This window comes from Leucopleurus acutus (genome assembly GCF_964270905.1).
Source record: "Leucopleurus acutus genome assembly, chromosome: X".
Taxonomy (NCBI): domain Eukaryota; kingdom Metazoa; phylum Chordata; class Mammalia; order Artiodactyla; family Delphinidae; genus Leucopleurus; species Leucopleurus acutus.
Genome location: NC_139148.1, coordinates 59,002,259 through 59,021,672, shown reverse-complemented (window position 1 = coordinate 59,021,672; position 19,414 = coordinate 59,002,259).

The window sequence follows — 19,414 nt, the reverse complement described above, 5'->3', positions numbered from 1 at the left end:
CTCTCTCTAGTTTCTTTAGGTGTAAGGTTAGATTGTTTATTTGAGATTTTTCTTGTTTCTTGAGGTAGGCTTGTATAGCTATAAACTTCCCTCTTAGAACTTCTTTTGCTGCATCCCATAGGTTTTGGATCGTTGTGTTTTCATTGTCATTTGTCTCTAGATATTTTGATATTCTTTGACTTCTCCAGTGATCTCTTGGTTATTTAGTAACGTATTGCTTAGCCTCCATGTGTTTGTGTTTTTTACGTTTTTTCCCCTGTAATTCATTTCTATTCTCATAGTGCTGTGGTCAGAAAAGATGCTTGATATGATTTCAATTTTCTTAAATTTACTGAGGCTTGATTTGTGATCCAAGATGTGATCTATCCTGGAGAATATTCCATGCACACTTGAGAAGAAAATGTAATCTGCTGCTTTTGAATGGAATCTCCTATAAATATCAGTTAAATATATCTGGTCTATTGTGTCATTTAAAGCTTGTGTTTCCTTATTAATTTTCTGTTTGGATGATCTGGCCATTGGTGTAAGTGAGGTGTTAAAGTCCCCCACTATTATTGTGTTACTGTCAATTTCCTCTTTTAGAGCTATTAGCAGTTGCCTTATGTATTGAGGTGCTCTTATGTTTAGTGGATATATATTTATAATTGTTATATCTTCCTGTTGGATTGATCCCTTGATCATTACATAGTGTCCTTTCTTGTCTCTTGTAACATTCTTTATTTTAAAGTTTATTTTATCTGATATGAGTATTGCTACTCCAGCTTCCTTTTGATTTCCATTTGCATGGAATATCTTTTTCCACCCGCTCACTTTCAGTCTGTATGTGTCCCTAGCTCTGAAGTGGGTGTCTTGTAGACAGCATGTATATTGTTCATATTTTTGTATCCATTCAGCAAGCCTGTGGCTTTTGGGTGGAGCATTTAATCCATTCACATTTAAGGTAATTTTCGATATGTATGTTCCTATGACCATTTTATTAATTTTGCAGGGTTTGTTTTTGTAGGTCCTTTTCTTCTCTTGTCTTTCCTTCCTAGAGAAGTTCCTTTATCATTTGTTGTAGAGCTTGTTTGGTGGTGCTGAATTCTCTTAGCATTTGCTTGTTTGTAAACTTTTGATTTCTCCATCGAATCTGAATGAGATCCTTGCTGGTTAGAGTAATATTGGTTGTAGTTTCTTCCCTTTCATCACTTTAAGTATATCATGCCACTCCCTTCTGGCTTGTAGAGTTTCTGCTGAGAAATCAGCTGTTAACCTTATGGGAGTTCCCTTGTATGTTATTTGTCATTTTTCCCTTGCTGCTTTTAATAATTTTTCTTTGTCTTTAATTTTTGCCAATTTGATCACTATGTGTCTCAGAGTGTTTCTTCTTGGGTTTATCCTGTATGGGACTCTCTGCACTTCCTGGACTTGGGTGGCTATTTCCTTTCCCATGTTAGGGAAGTTTTCGACTATAGTCTCTTCAAATATTTTCTCGGGTCCTTTCTCTCTCTCTCCTCCTTCTGGGACCTCTATAATGCAAATGTTGTTGCATTTAATGTTGTCACAGAGGTCTCTTAGGCTGTCTTCATGTCTTTTCACTCTTTTTTCTTTATTCTGTTCTGCAGCAGTGAATTCAACCATTCTATCTTCCAGGTCACTTATCCATTCTTCTGCATCAGTTATTGTGCTGTTGATTCCTTCTCGTGTATTTTTCATTTCAGTTATTGTGTTGTTCATCTCTGTTAGTTTGTTCTATAATTCTTCTAGATCTTTGTTAAAGATTTCTTGCATCTTCTTGATCTTTGCCTCCATTCTTTTTCCGAGGTCCTGGATCATCTTCACTGTCATTATTCTGAATTCTTTTTCTGGAAGATTGCCTATCTCCATTTCATTTAGTTATTTTTCTGGGGTTTTACCTTGTTCCTTCATCTGGTACATAGCCATCTGCCTTTTCATCTTGTCTATCTTTCTCTGAATGTGGTTTTTGTTCCACAGGCTGCAGGATTGTAGTTCTTCTTGCTTCTGCTGTCTGTCCCCTGGTGGATGAGGCTATCTAAGCTTTTGGAAGTTTCCTGATGGGAGGGACTGGTGGAGGGTAGAGCTGACTGTTACTCTGGTGGGAAGAGCTCAGTAAAACTTTAATCTGCTTGTCTGCTGATGGGTGTGGCTGGATTCCCTCCCTGTTGGTTGTTTGGCCTGAGGTGACCCAACACTGGACCCTACCTGGGCTCTTTGGTGGGGCTTATGGCTGACTCTGGGAGGGCTCAAGCCAAGGAGTACTTCCCAGAACTGCTACTTCCAGTGTCCTTGCCCCTTGGTGAGACACAGCAGCCCCCCACCTCTGCAGGAGACCCTCCAACACTACCAGGTAGGTCTGGTTCAGTCTCCTGTGGGGTCACTGCTCCTTCCCCTGGGTCCCAATGCGCACAGTACTTTGTGTGTGCCCTCCAAGGGTGGAGTCTTTGTTTCCCCCAGTCCTGCCAAAGTCCTGTAATCAAATCCTGCCAGCCTTCAAAGTCTGATTCTCTCGGAATTACTCCTTCTGTTGCCAGGCCCCCAGCTTGGAAAGCCTGACGTGGTGCTCAGAACCTTCACTTCAGTGGGTGGACTTCTGTGGTATAAGTGTTCTCCAGTTTGTTGAGTTACCAACCCAGCACTTATGGGATTTGATTTTATTGTTATAGCGCCCCTCCTACCATCTCATTGTGGCTTCTCCTTTGTCTTTGCATGTGGGGTATCTTTTTTGATGAATTCCAGTGTCTTTCTGTTGATGATTTTTCAGCAGTTCATTGTGATTCTGGTGTTCTCAAAAGAGGGAGTGAGAGCATGTCCTTCTACTCCGCCATCTTGAATCAATCTCGGTATTAGCTCTTCTTTATATGTTTGGTAGAATTCTCCTATGAAGACATCTGGTCCTGGACTTTTGTTTGCTGGGAGATTTTTAAAAATTATTATTATAAGTTCAATATTACCACTAGTGATCTTTCTGTTCAGACAGTTTATTTCTGTTTCAGTCTGGGAAGGTTGTCTGTTTCTAGAAATTTGTCTATTTCTTCTAGATTGTCTCATTTGTTGGCATATAACTATTCATAGTATTATGATTTTTTTGTATCCCTGTGATATTGGTTGTGATTTCTCCTCTTTCATTTCTTATTTTGCTTGTTTGTGTCTTCTCTCTTTTTTTCTTGATGAGTCTGACTAAAAGTTTATCAATTGTGTTTATCTTTATAAAAATCCATGTTTTGGCTTTCTTTTTGTTTTTAAAAAATTTTTTTGGGGATGATCTCTTTTATCTTTTTCCTATATGATTTTTACTAATTACTTCCTTCTTCTGAATTTGGGCCTTTTTCTTCTTTTTTAATTCTTTTAGATGTTAGGTTAGGTTATTTATTTGAGATTTTTCTCGTTTCTTGAGATAGGCCTATATTGCTATAAACTTCCCTCTTAGAACTGCTTGCTGCATCCCATAGTTTTTGGAAAGTTCTGTTTACATTTTCAGTTATCTCAACATATTTTCCGATTTCCAACTTGATTTTTTTCATCAACCCACTGTTTTAGCATCCTGTTGTTTAGTCTCTGCGTGTTTGTGCTTTTCCCATTTTTATTTCTGTAATTGATTTCTAGTTTTATACTGTTATGGTCGGAAAAGCTTCTTGATATAATTTCTATCCTCTTAAATTTGTTGAGATCTGTTTTGTGGCCTAGCATGTGAATTACAAAAGAATGTGTACTCTGCTGTTTTTGGATGTAATGTCCTATAGCTATATATCAAATCCAACTGGTATCATGTGTCATTTAAGACCACTGTTCCCTTATTGATTTTCTGTCTGAATGATCTGTTCATTAAAGCAAGTGGGGTGTTAAAGTCTCCTACTATCATTGTATTATTGTCAATTGCTCCCTTTATGTCTGTTAATATTTGCTTTATGTATCTAGGTGCTCCTGTATTTGGTTCATATATGATAATGAATGTTATATCCTTTTCTTATATTGATCCCTTTATCATTTTATATGTCCTTCTTTGTCTTTTATGATACACTTTGTTTTAAAGTCTATTTTGTTTGATATGAGTATTGCTACCCCACTTTCTTTCATTTACATTTGCATGAAATATCGTTTTCCATCCCCTCACTTTCATATGTGTGTGTCTCTAGCTCTGAAGTGAGTCTCTTGTAAGCAGCATATAGATGGCATTTTTTTGTTATCCAGTTAGTCACTCTATATCTTTTAATTGCAGCATTTAGTCCATTGACATTTAAAGTGATTATTAATAGGTATTTACTTATTGCGATTTTGTTACTTGTTTTCTGGTTGTTTTTATAGTTCTTCTCTGTTCTTTGCTTCTTCGTTTAGGTTCTTCCCTTGTGGTTTAATGATTTTCTTTTAGTGGTGTGCTTGTGCTTCTTTCTCTGTATTTTTTGTGTATCTATTGTAGTTTTTTGATTTGTGGTTGACTTGGGGTTCAGTTATGTTGACCTATAATTATACCTACTTTTTAAAAATAGGTAGTCAACAAACAACAAATGCTGGAGAGGGTGTGGAGAAAAGGGAACCCTCCTGCACTTTTGGTGGGAATGTAATTTGATACAGCCACTATGGAGAACAGTATGGAGGTTCTTTAAAAAACTAAAAATAGAATCACCATATGATCCAGCAATCCCACTACTGTGCATATACCCAGAGAAAACCATAATTAAAAAAGACACATGCACCCCAATGTTCATTGCAGCACTATTTACAATAGCCAGGTCATGGAAGCAACCTAAATGCCCATCGACAGACAAATGGATAAAGAAGATGTGGTACATATATACAATGGAATATTATTCAGCTATAAAAAGGAATGAAATTGGGTCATTTGTAGAGAAGTGGATGGACCTAGAGACTGTCATACAGAGTGAAGTAAGTCAGAAAGAGAAAAACAAATATCATATATTAATGCATACATGTGGAATCTCGAAAAATGGTACAGATGAACCAGTTTGCAAGGCAGAAATAGAGACACAGATGTAGAGAACAAACGTATGGACACCAAAGGGGGAAAGCAGGGGGGGTGTGGTGGTGGGATGAATTTGGAGACAGGGATTGACATATATACAGTAATATGTATAAAAAAGATAACTAATAAAAAAGAGAAAATAAGGAACTTATGAAAAATGTTCAAACTTACTAGACATCAAAAATGCAAATTAAAACAATAAGATTTCATTTTTGCCCAGCAGTTCTACCATATAAAAAATGATAAAACTAATTTTGGCAAGGACATAGGGGACTATGCACTCTCATTTCTGGTCAGGAAAGTAAATTCAGAGAAATTTTCTAGGCAGCCATTTGACAGTGCATATTGAAGCTTTAAATATCCTTTCACTCTTTGCTCAATGATCTTTTATCTGAAGGAAATGTTTACACAAGTATAAAAAGGTATACATAAGATCTTAATTGCAACCTTTTAAAAAATGGCCCAAAGTGTAACATCAACTGGTTGTTTATAATCTATTTCTTAAATGTAAAGACCTCTTTATCTTTCCAAATTAAACACATGTACAGTTGATCTTAAAAGACTAAAATATAAATAAATAGAAATAGGTAGTCATTTAAGTTCAAACACACTCTAAAAGATCTACATTTTTACCCTCCTCCCCTACATTTTTTTGATGTCATATTTTACATCTTCATGTTTATCCCTTTATTAATTATAGGAGTTATAGTTGATTTTTACAAAGTTTTTTCTTTTCTTTTCTTTTCTTTTCTTTTTTTTTGCAGTACATGGGTCTCTCACTATTGTGGCCTCTCCCGTTGCAGAGCACAGGCTCCGGACGTGCAGGCTCAGCAGCCATGGCTCATGGGCCCAGCCGCTCCACGGCATGTGGGATCTTCCCGGACCGAGGCACGAACTGGTGTCCCCTGCATTGGCAGGCGGGTTCTCCACCACTGCGCCACTAGGGAAGTCCCAAAGTTTTTTCTTTTAATATTTGTAGTAGCTTATTTAAGTGGTTGATCCTCAGCCTTTACTATATATTTGCCTTTACTAGTGAGATTTTTCCTTTTCTATAGATACTTACTTATTGGTATAGCCTTTTCTTTTCCACTTAGAGAAGACGTTTTAACATTTATTTTAGGGTGAGTTTAGTATTGATGAACTCTTTTAGTTTTTGCTTGTCTGAGTTGTTTATCTCTCCCTCAATTCTAAATGATGATCTTGCTGGGTAGAGTAATCTAGGTTGTAGAATTTTCCCTTTCAGCACTTTGAATATATCATGCCATTCCCTCTGGCCTGCAAAGTTTCTACAGAAAAATCAGCTGATTGCCCTTATGTGTATTCCTTTGTGTATTCCTCTAAATGTGTGCTCTCTCCCTTCCCAGCACTGGCACCCTTGCCCCAGAGGGGAGCTGTGTTGGCAAAAGAGGGGTTGGTGTGGGTGCTTGGTGTGGGTCTGGAGCGGGCTGTTGCAGTCCTGTTCACAGTCAGAGACCTGGATCACTTCTGATGCACTGTCTGTTTAAGCCTCAGTAATGACTGCCCCACCCCCACCACTCAGATGCTGCCCCAGGTCTGAGCTGCCTTTGTCCCTCACAGCTGAGCTCTTCCTTAGGACACTACAGTCATTGCCCCAGTGTGGTGCTGCATCATGAAGCAAGTAGGGCCAGAGAGGGTGCTTGGCTTAGGTTAGGTCGTGTGCTAGGGTGGTTGCAGGATACCAGCCAGCATCTCATGCAGTTTCAATCCACCCCCTCCACCCTGTTTGAGGAGTAAGTAAGCACGTGTACACTCCTCTTAAGCAGAGTTCAGGCCTCCCACAGCCCTTTTGTTAGTCCCACCAGACCTTCAACCAGCTAAGGGGACTTTTCTTTCTAGTGTTGGACTCCAGGATTGGGGCACCCAATATGTAGCTTTAACCACCCACTCCCCAGGGAAGTAATCCCCCTCCTCTTCTGAGTCCCCTCCCAGGGCCACAGGTCCCGACCTGATTGCTTTTCTTCCCTTCCTACCCAATTCTGTGTGGATCACTCTTATAGCCTTGTTTCTACAGGAGTCTTTCTGCCAGTCTCCAGTTAATTTTCAGTGGGAATTGTTCTGCATGTAGATGTACTTTTGATGTGTTTTTTGGGGGAGGTGAATTTTGCATCCTCCTACTTTGCCATCTTGATCTCTTTCCAAAAGTCATATTATTTTTGCTTGAAGTGTCATAGGACAGAGTTTGGACTTTCCACAACAGCTGAAAATTGTGGAGGGAAGTCTGGTAAAAGGGAACTGTGGTGGGAGCCCCTAAAATCCTGTTTGACCCTGAATTTCACATGCATGAGCCTACTCCAAGGACCTCGCAGAATGAAATAGCTAAAGGGTTAAAAACCTGAGCAGAGATTTCAGCTATTGCTCACTGCAGGGAAGACAGAGTTTAGATTCTGAGTGCTGCCAAGTAAAAGGGGTAAATATCTCTTTGTAAATATCCCAGACTTTCCATTGAAAACCTAGAAAGCTCTTGACTTTGGAGTAAAGACTATGCCCAAGGATGTAAGGGCCTACCCATAGAGTAAGAGCAAGATTGAAATAGATCCACCCTAAAAGATATATATAACCAGGCCCCCACAAGTTCAATGTTATTTGATTTATTTGCCCACTAGAACAAAAATCAACACTCTTCAGAAGACAAAACAAAATCTGCAGTCTCTACACTGTATAATTCATAAGGTCAAAGATAAAACAAAAATTAGTGGACATGTGAAAAAACAAGAAAATGTGATCCAGTGTCAAGAGAAACAGAAGTCAATATAAACTAACATGAGATATGCCAAACATTGGAATGGTAAACAAGGACTTTAAAGAATTTTTTTTATAAACTGAAAAAGAGAAAGATGGCTGTAATGATTGGATCTGAGCAATAAATAAATAAATTAAAAAATAGAAATAGTTAAAAGAAAAATAGTTGTCTAAGATGGCATTGACTTGATTCTCCTGGATAGGGTGATGTAGACTCAATGGTAACATAAATCCAAGAAATAATGCAAGGGACAGTCAAAAGAGAATAGAGACATGTACCACAATGTTCATTGCAGCACTATTTATAATAGCCAGGACATGGAAGCAACCTATGTGTCCATCAACAGATGAATGAATAAAGAAGATGTGGTACATATGTGCAATGGAATATTACTCAACCATAAAAAGAAATGAAATTGAATTATTTGTAGTGAGGTGGATGGACCTAGAGTCTGTCATACAGAGTGAAGTAAGTCAGAAAGAGAAAAACAAATGCCGTATGCTAACACATATACATGGAATCTAAAAAAAAAAAAGGTTCTGATGAACCTAGGGGCAGGACAGGAATAAAGACACAGACATGGAGAATGGACTTGAGGACACAGGGGTGGGAAGGGTAAGCTGGGATGAAATGAAAGAGTAGCATTGACATATATACACTACCAAATGTAAAATAGATAGCTAGTGGGAATCAGCTGCATATCACAGGGAGATCAGCTCAGTGCTTTGTGACCACCTAGAGGGGTGGGATAGGGAGGGTGGGAGGGAGGCACAAGAGGGAGGGAATATGGGGATATATGTATACATATAGCTGATTCACTTTGTTATACAGCAGAAACTAACACAACATTGTAAAGCAATTATACTCCAATAAAGATGTTAGAAAAAGGGGGGGGGGGAATCCTGAAAGGTGGAAAGGGGAGAGTGAACTAATTGGAGGAAAACTCAACTGAACATTTTATGATCCAACCCAAAAGAAGAAGGCTACGTAAGCCTAGTGTCTACTGACCCCCTACATAGCAACAAAATGTGGCCCAGGTAGACTCACTCTTCCCCAAGATGGAATGGGAATCTTGATGACTACCCCAGGTAAAACTGGCAGCACCAACAAGGGAAGTCAGTTGAAAGACCCACTGAAATTAAGGGGCTAGAAGAAGTGTTCTCCTTTCCCATCAAGCCTGGTACTCCCATTCCTCATCAATAGAAACTAGGTAGCTGAATGGCAGGGGCAAGGGGAACCCCACCACTGCAAGTGGCCTGGTCCAGGAGGCACTCTTTATCCTTGTGGGATGGCCTGGGGAAAGTTCTTCTGCCTACTCAGCATCCCCAGCAGAAACCAGTGGACGTTCCAGCAGCACCAAATAAACCAAGCAGATAAAAATAACACCTCAAAGACTCTAAAATTAAATTTGTTTGGAATCAGAGTTCACAAAAGTAGGCCAGGACCTGTGTGCTATACCTAAACAGAATGATTGCCTGCTAAAATAAAAAAATTAAATTGGACCCAGAGTCTCTTAAAATAATAGATAAAATGCCTGCGAGACAATAAAAAAAAACACCCATCATAACAAGAACTAGGAAAGCCAAAACTTTAGCAAGAAAAGAAAATCAGCAGATGGAAAACTGACATGAATCAGATATTGGAATTATCTGATAAGGATTTTAGAGCAACCATCATAAAAATGCTTCAACCAGCAATTAAAAATTATCTTCAAACAAATGAAAACATAGAGTATCTCAGCAAAGAAATAGAAGTTATTTAAAACAGAACCAGATGCTGTTTAAAAAAAAAAAAGCACAAAGCACGGATCTGATCTCCCTGTGCTATGCGGCTGCTTCCCACTAGCTATCTATTTTACATTTGGTAGTGTATATATGTCCATGCCACTCTCTCACTTTGTCCCAGCTTACCCTCCCCCCTCCCCATGCTTTGTGACCACCTAGAGGGGTGGGATAGGGAGGGTGGGAGGGAGGGACATGCAAGAGGGAAGAGATATGGAGACTTATGTATATGTATAACTGATTAACTTTGTTATAAAGCAGAAACTAACACACCATTGTAAAGCAATTATACTCCAATAAAGATGTTAAAAAAAAGAAACAGATTTTATAAAATGAAAAAATGCAATAATAGAAATTAAATATTTGCTAGATGGGGTCAATAGTACAGTGAAAATGACAGAGCATAGAATCAGTGAATTTGAGCACAGGTCAATAGAATTTACCCAATCTGAACAATAGAGACAAAATAGAAAAAATGAACAGACTCACATATCTGTGGGACAATAACAAAAATCAGACATAGGTATCATTGTAGTCCCAGAAAGAGAGGAGAAACAGAGTGGTGTTGAAAGAGTATTTGAACAATACTCTGGCTAAAAACTTTCCAGAAGCTGAGAAAACCTCAAAAGATACCCCTCCCCCAAAAAAATCCACATTGAGACATATAATAATGAAATTTCTGGAAAGTAATGACAAAGAAAAAAGCCTGAAAGGGGACAGAGAAATGACACATTACCTATATGTTAACACCAATTCGAATTACAGTAGATTTCTCATCTAAAACCATGAAGATCAGAAGGAAATGGCATATTTTCCAAGAACTGAAAGAAAAGAGTGTCAACCATGAATTCTATTTCTTGTGAAGCTATCTTTCATGAATAAGGGGGAATAAAGACATTTTCATATGAAAAATGACTGAACTGATTGGTCACTAGTAGACTTCCCCATAAAGGATTGCTAAAGTAAGTTCTTCAAACAGAAAGGAGATGATAAAAGAAGGAATCTTAGAGCAGTAGGAAGGAAGGAAGGAAGGAAGGAAGGAAGGAAGGAAGGAAGGAAGGAAGGAAGGAAGGAAGGAAGGAAGGAAGGAAGGAAAGAAGGAAGGAAAGAAGGAAGAACAACAGAAAGAGCAGAAATATAGGTACATATGATAGACTATCCTCATGAGTTTTCTATATCGTATTTGTTGATTGAAACAAAAATATCACACTGTCTGAACATATGTATATGTATAACTGATTCACTTTGTTATAAAGCAGAAACTAACACACCATTGTAAAGCAATTATACTCCAATAAAGATGTAAAAATATGTGAGGAAAGTAAATGGAGCTAAATGGAGTAATGTTTCCATTTTTAATTATAAATTCTTATTTTGTGTATTCTTTTTTCTATTGAAGTATATTTTAAATGCAATGTTGTATTAGTTTCCTCTGTACAACATAGTGATTCAACACTTGTATACATTGTGAAATGATCACCACAATAAGTTTATTTTCCATCTGTCACAATACAAAGTTAAAACAATATTATTGACTGTATTCCCCATGCTGTAATTACACCCTTTGACTTATTTATTTTATAACTGAAAGCTTGTACCTATTAATCTTCCTCACCTATTTTACTCATCCTCCACCACCCTGCCCTCTGGCAACCATCAATCTGTTCTCTGTATCTATGAGTCTGGGTTTTGTTTTGTTCTGTTTGTTTTCTTTTTAAGATTCCACATATAAGTGAAATCATGTGGTATTTGTCTTTCTCTGTCTGACTTATTTCAGTTAGCATAGTACTCTGAAAGTTCATCCATGTTCTTATAAATGGCAAGATTTATTTCTCTGTTATGGGTAAGTAGTATTCCATTGTATTCATACCATAGTTAGATTGTTTCCATTCTTGGCTATTGTGAATAATGCTACAATGAGCATAGGGGTGCATATATCTTCTTGAATTAGTGGTTTTGTTTTCTTCAGATAGAAACACAGAATGGAATTGCTGGATCTTATGGTAGTTATATTTTTAATTTTTTGAGGAACTTCCACACTGTTTTGCATAGTGGTTGTGCCAATTTACATTCCCACCAACAATTTATGAGGGTTTCATTTTCTCTGCATCCTTGTCAACCCTTGTTATTCCTTGTCTTTTTGATGATAGCCATTCTAACAAGTGTGAAGTGATATCTCATTGTGGTTTTGATTTGCATTTCCCTGATGATTAGTGATGTTGAGCATCTTTTCATGTGCCTGTTGGCCATTTGTATGTCTTCTTTGAAAAAATGTCTATTCAGATCCTCTGTCCATTTTTAAATTGGATTATTTGGGTTTTTGCTATTGACTTGTATGTGTTCTTTTTGTATTTTCGATATTAGATATTAACACTTTATCAGATATATGATTTGCAAATATCTTCTCTCATTCAGTAGGTTACCTTTTTGTTTTGTTGATGGTTTCCTGTGCTGTGCAGAAGCTTTTTAGTTTGATATAGTCCCATTTGTTTATTTTCACTTTTGTTGCCCTTGCCTTTAGAGTCAGATTTTTTAAAAATTGCAAAAAACTATGTCAGGGAACTTACTGCCTATTTTTTTCTTCTGGGAGTCTTACAGTTTCATATCTTACATCCAAGTCTTTAATCCATTTTGAGTTAATTTTTGTGGATTGTGTAAGATGATGGTCCAGTTTCATTCTTTTGTGTATAGTTGTCCCATTTTCCCAACACCATTTATTGAAGAGATTATCCTTTCTCCATCATATATTCTTGTTTCCTTTGTTGTAAAGTAATTGCCATTTACGTGTGTTTTTATTTCTGAACTCTCTATTCTGCTCTATTGATCTATGTGTCTGGTTTTATACCAATACCATACTGTTTTGAATACCATGGCTTTGTAATATATTTAGTTTGAATAGTTTGAAACCAGGGAGCATGATATCTCCAACTTTGCTCTTCTTTCTCAAGATTGCTTTAGCTATTTACGATCTTTTGTGGCTCCATACAAATTTTAGAATTATCAATATTTGCTCTAGTTCTGTGGAAAATTCCACTGGAATTTTGATAAGAATTACATTGAACCTGTAAATTGCTTTGGGTAGCATTGATATTTTAGCAATATTATTTTTTCCAATCCATGAGCACAGAATATCTTTCCATTTATTTGTGTCTTCAGTTTCTTTCACTGATGTCTTACAGATTTCAGTGTACAGGGCTTTCACCTCTTGTGGTTAATTTATTTCTAGGTACTTTATTCTTTTTGATGCAATTGTAAATGAGATCGTTTTCTTGATTTCTCTTTCTGATGTATAGTTTATGTTTAGTGTATAAAAATTCAATAGATTTGTATATTAATTTTGTATCCTGTACCTTTATTGAATTCAATTATTATTTCTAACAGGTTTTTTTTGGTGTTGTTTTTAGGGTTTTCTATATCATGTCATCTGCAAATAGTGACAGTTCTACTTCTTCCTTTCCTTTTGGATGCCTTTTATTTCTTTTTCTTGCCTTAATACTGTGACTAGGACTTCCAGTACTATGTTGAATAAAAATGGGGAGACTGGGCATCCTTGACTTACTCCTGATCTTACAGGAAATGATCTCAGCTTTTTGCTGTTGAGTATGATATTTGCTGTGGGTTTCTCATAATGGCCCTTATTATCTTGAGGTACATTCCTTCTGTACCCACTTTGTTGAGAGTCTTTATTATAAATGGATGTTGAATTTTGTGAAATGCTTTTTCTGCGTCTATTGAGATGATTATGTAATTTTTATATTTCATTTTGTTAATGTGGTGTATCACATTGATTGGTTTGTGGATGTTGAACCAGCCTGCATTCACAGAATAAATCCCACTTGATCATAGTGTGTGATCCTCTTAATGTATTTTAAAATTTGGTTTGCTAATATTTTGGTGAAGATTTTTGCATCTATGCTCATTAGTGCTATTGGCCTGTAATTTTCTCTTTCTGTGATGTCTTTTTCTGTTTTTGGTATCAGAGAAATGCTGGCCTCATAATATGAGTTTGGCAGCATGTACTTTTCAATATTTTGGAAGTGTTTGAGAAGGGTAGGTATTAAATCTTCTTTGAACGTCTGGTAGAATTCACCAGTGAAGCCACCTGGTCCAGGACTTATGTTTGTTGGAAGTTTTTTGTTTTTTTATTACTGATTCAATCTCCTTACTAGTAATCAATCTGTTCAGATTTTCTATTATTTCTTCATGATTCATGCTTGGGAAATTGTATGCTTCTAGGAATTTACCCATTTCTTCTAGGTTGTCCAATTTGTTGGCGTATGATTGTTCATAGCAGTCTCTTATGATCCTTTTCATTTCTGTGATATCAGTTGTAACTTCTCTTTCATTTCTGAATTTATTTATTTGAGTCTTCTCACTTTTTTTCTTGGTGAGTCTAGCTGATGGTTTGTCACTTTGGTTTATCTTTTCAAAGAACCAGGTCTTAGTTTCATTGATCTTTTCTGTTGTCTTTTAATCTCCATTTCATTTATTTTTGCTCTGATCTTTATTATTTTCTTCCTTCTACTGACTTTGGCCTACATTTGTTCTTCTTTTTCTAGTTTCTTTAGGTGTAAGGTTAGATTGTTTACTTAAGTCTTTCTTGTTTCTTGAAGTAGACCTCTATTGATATGAACTTTCCTCTTAGAAATGCTTTTGCTGCATCCCATAAAATTTGGTATATCATATTTCTCTTTCATTTGTTTCTAGGTATTTTTAAAATTTCTCCTTTGTTTAATTCAATGATCCATTTGTTGTTCAGTAGCATGTTGTTTAATCTCCACACTTATGTGGTTTTTCCAGTTTCTTCTTGTAAATGATTTCTAGTTTCTCACCATTGAGGTCTGAAAATATGCGTGATATGAAACTAATCTTGAATTTATTGAGACTTGTTCTGTGACCTAACACGTGATATATTCTGGAGAATGTTCCATATGCAGTTGAGAAGAATGTGTACTCTGCTGCTTTTGGGTGGAATATCCTATATATGTATATTAAGCAATATGATCTAATGTGCCATTTAAGGCCAACATTTCCTTATTGATTTTTTCAGTCTGGATGTCCTATCCATTGATGTTAGTGGGGTGTTAAAGTACCCTACTATTATTCTGTTGCTATCAATTTCTCCCTTTAGGTCTGTTAATATTTGTTTTATATATTTTGGTGCTCCTACACTGGTTGCATATATATTTATAAATGTTATATCTTCTTGCTGGTTTGACCCCTTTATTATTATGTAATGACCTTCTTTGTCTTTTATTACAGTATTTTTTAAAAGTCTTTTTAAAAATATTTATTTATCTATTTATTCATTTATTTCTTTTGGCTGTGCTGGGTCTTAGTTGCGGCATGAGGGATCTTCGTTGTGGCATGCGGGATCTTTAGTTGTGGCATGCAGAATCTTTTAGTTGTGGCATGTGGGCTTCTTGGTTGCAGCATGTGGACTCTTAGTTGCTGCATGCAGATTTCTTAGTTGCGGCATGCTGACTTTTAGTTGTGGCATGCATGTGGGATCTAGTTCCCCAACCAGAGATCGAACCTGGGCCCCCTTTATTGGGAGCACAGAGTCTTACCTACTGGACCAGGCTCTTTTTATTTCCATTTATATGGAATATATTTCTCCTTTCCTACACTTTCAGTCTGTGTATGTCCTTACTTCTGAAGTGAGTCTCCTGCAGGGAGAATATAGATGAGTCTTTTTTTTTTAATCCATTCAGCCATTCTATGTCTTTTGATTGGCAGATTTAACTCATTTACATATAAAGTCATTATTGATGGGTACGAGGTTATTGTCATTTTGTTAATTATTTTCTAGCTGTTTTTGAAGTTCATTTCTGTTTTCTTCTCTTTCTCAAGGTCTGAAAAGATGCTTAATATGAATTTAATCTTCTTGAATTTACTGAGACTTGTTTTGTGACCTAACATGTGATCTATTCTGGAGACTGTTCCATATGCAGTCTGTAACTTCTGTTTGGTACTTGTGGCTTGATGACTTTCTTTAGTGTTAAGTTTTGATTCCTTTCTCATTTTCTTTTATGTATTTACTATAAGATTCATGTATAACATGCTATGTATATGACAGTCTATTTTCTGTTGATAGCAACTTAAATTTTAACACATTCCAAAAGTCTACATTTTTACTCCTCCCCCTATGTTTTTGATGTCACATTTTACATCTCTTTATTTTATGTATCCCTTAACTAGCTATTGTAGATTTAGTTAATTTTACTACTTTTGTCTTTTACCTCCATACTAGCTTTATAGGTGTTTAATTCACTACATTTACTATATATTTACTTTTTCCAGTGAGATTTTTACTTTTGTATGTTTTCTTGTTATTAATTAATGCCATTTATTTTCAGCTTAAAGAAGTCCCTTTAGCATTTCTTGTAAGACTTTTTTAGTGGTGATGAACTCCTTTAACTTTGCTTATCTGGAAAACTCTTTATCTCTCCTTCAATTCTGAATGATAACCTTGTAGGGTATAGTATTATTGGTTGGAATTCTTTTCTCCTTTCTGCACTTTGAATATACCATGCCACTCACTCTGGCCTGCAAAGTTTCTGCTGAAAAATATGCTGATAGCCTTATGGGGTTTCCCTTGTTTGTCACAAGTTGTTTTTCTCTTGCTGATTTTAGGATTCTCTCTTTATCTTTAACTGTGATGTTTTAATTATAATGTGCCTTGGTGTGGAGCTCTTTGCATTCATCTTATTTGGAACTCTCTGGGATTCCTGGACCTAGATATCTGTTTCCTTCTCCAGATTAGGGAGGTTTTCAGCCATTATTTCTTCAAATAAGCTTTCTACCCCTTTCTCTCTTCTCCTTCTGGGACTTCTATGTTAAGTAATGAGAATGTTATTCTGCTTAATGTTGTCACATAAGTACTTTAAGATATCTTCACTGATTTTAATTCTTTTTTTCTTTTTCCTACTCTGTCTGGGTGAGTTCCATGTCTTTGTCTTCCTGCTCTCTGATCTGTTCTTCTGCTTCATATAGTCTTTTTTGACCCTTCTAGTGTATTTTTCATTTTGGTTATTGTATTCTTCAGCTCTGTGACTTCTGTTTGGTACTTTTTATATTTTCTATCTCTTTTTTGAAGTTCTCACTATGTTTATCCATTCTTCTCCTCAGTTCAGTGAGCATCTTTATGACCATTACTTTGAACTCTTTATCAAGAAGATTATTTATTGCCATTTCATTAGTCATTTTCTGAGGTTTTGTCTCATTCTTTTGTTTGGAACGTATTGCTCTGTCTCCACATTTTTCCCAGTTCTCTGAGTTGGTCTCTCTATATTAGGTGAAACAACTACCTCTCCCAGTCTTGAAGGAGTGGCCTTGTGTAGAAGATGACATGTGGGGCTCAGAAGCACAATCTTACCTGGCCACCAGAGTCTGGTGCTCAAGGGGCATACCCTCTGTGGGCTGCTCATGCCCACTGGCTGTGGCTGGGCCACACCTCTGGTGCAAGGGGGAGCAGAACATTTGCCTGGCTGTTGCACAGCTTTGGTGCAGGAGTCACAGGGCATTCACCTGGCTGGTTGTGGTCTGGTTGCAGTGTGGGGTGGGTGGGGTGCTTGCTGAGCTGGCTGTGGTGTGGGTGGGCAGGGCACTTCCTTGACATGGCTGTGGCCTGGCTGTAGAGCAGGGTGGTCATTTACTTGCCCAGCCCAGCTGTGGCATGGGATGGGTGTAGCATGCCCACCAGCACTAGCAGGTTAGAAGAGAGTACCTGCCAGCACTGATACTAGCAAGGTAGAGTGAGATTACAAAAATTGTGTACACCATCACTTCAGTCCTTAGAGAGAGCCCCAGTAGGTTCCTGTCTCTCAAGGAGATGTTTTAAGATTAGTAGGTGTGTTTCTTACTAATCTTAAAACATCTTAAACTTACTGTCTGACATTTTTCAACCTGTTGCTTTTACACTGGGTGCCAGGCCCAGTAAATCTCCATGGAAGCCCTTTAAGTATGGGTTTTTTATTCCCTACAGTTCTGTCATTCTGCTAGATGTAATCCCTGTTGATTTTCAAAACCAGCTATTTCAGGCACTTGTCCCTCCAGTCCCAGATTCAAGGGTTGGGTTGCTTGGTAAGGGGCACTAACCTGTCACTCCTCAGGGAAAAGTTTTGTATTTTTGAGATCCCTCCTGTTTGTGAGTCATTGTACCTGGGGTGGGGTTTTTAGTGATAGCATGTCTCTGCTTCTCCAATCCATCTCAATAAGGTCCTATAATCCTTTGTTGTGGAGGTCTTCATCTAGTTTTCAGATCTTTTTCAGTGGAAATTATTCCATGTGTAGGTGAATATTTGTTGTGTGAATGGGAAGAGGTGAGTTCAGGGTCTTCCTATACCACCATCTTGAACTGCCTTCTCCCTTTTTTTCTCTTGTTCACATATTTATTTACTAGTCAAACTCTGCAGACTTAGGCTGTGGTAGCTGCCCTGAATTGCAGGGGCAGATCCCTCCTGACAACCAAAAGATGACCTTACAAGGAAAACTACTTACTTTGGGCCAGTGGTGGCCTTTCCTATCCAGTTTCCATGGAGACTGATCTGTGGGAATCATCTAAAAGCAACTATTTTAAAAGGCACGATGTGAAAATCCTTACCCTGCCTTCACTGATTTGACATCTATTTTCATCAAAACTGAGATAGTAATCTCTTTTTTTATTGAGGTATAATTGCCATATAACATTATATTAGTTCCAGGTATACAGTGTAATGATTTGATATTTGTATATATTGTGAAATAATCACCATCAGTAAGTCTAATTAACATCCATCACCATACATATTTACAAATTTTTCCTTATGATAACTTTTAAGATCTACTCTCTTAACAACTTTCAAATATGCACCACACTATTTTTTTTCCCCTGGCAAGTGATTTTTATTTTATTTTATTTTTTACAGTGACGGGTGGTCTATTTTATTTTATTTTTTTACATCTTTTTTGGAGTATAATTGCTTTAAAATGTTGTGTTTGTTTCTGCTCTACAACAAAGTGAATCAGCTATATGTATACATATATCCCCATATCCCCTCCCTTTTGAGCCTCCCTCCCACCCTCCCTATCACACACCTCTGGGTCCTCACAAAGCATTGAGCTTATCTCCCTGTGCTATGCAGCTGCTTCACACTAGCCATCCATTTTACATTTGGTAGTGTATATTTGTCAATGCTACTCTCTCACTTTGTCCCAGCTTCCCCTTCACCCCCGTGTCCTCAAGTCCGTTCTCTACATCTGTGTCTGTATTCCTGTCCTGCCCCTAGGTTCATCAGTACCGTTTATTTAGATTCCATATATATGCATTAACATATGGCATTTGTTTTTCTCTTTCTGACTTACTTCACTCTGTATGACAGACTCTAGGTCCATCCACCTCACTACAAATAACTCAGTTTCATTCCTTTTTATGGCTGAATAATATTCCATTGTATGTATGTACCACATCTTCTTTATCCATTCATCTGTTGATGGATACTTAGGTTGCTTCCATGTCCTGGATATTGTAAATAGAGCTGCAATGAACATTGTGGTACATGACTCTTTTTGAATTATGGTTTTCTCAGGGTATATGCTCAGTAGTGGGATTGCTGGGTCATATGGTAGTTCTATTTTTAGTTTTTTTAAGGAACCTCCATACTGTTCTCCAAAATGGCCGTATCAATTTACATTCCCACAAACAGTGCAGGAGGGTTCCCTTTCCTCCATACCCTCTCCAGCAGTTATTGTTTCTAGATTTTTTGATGATGGTCATTCTGACTGGTGTGAGGTGATACCTCATTGTGGTTTTGATTTTCATTTCTCTAATGATTAGTGAAGTTGAGCATCTCTATATATACACTACACTTTATGCATTAATCCATCAATGGACACTTACATAGCTTCCATGTC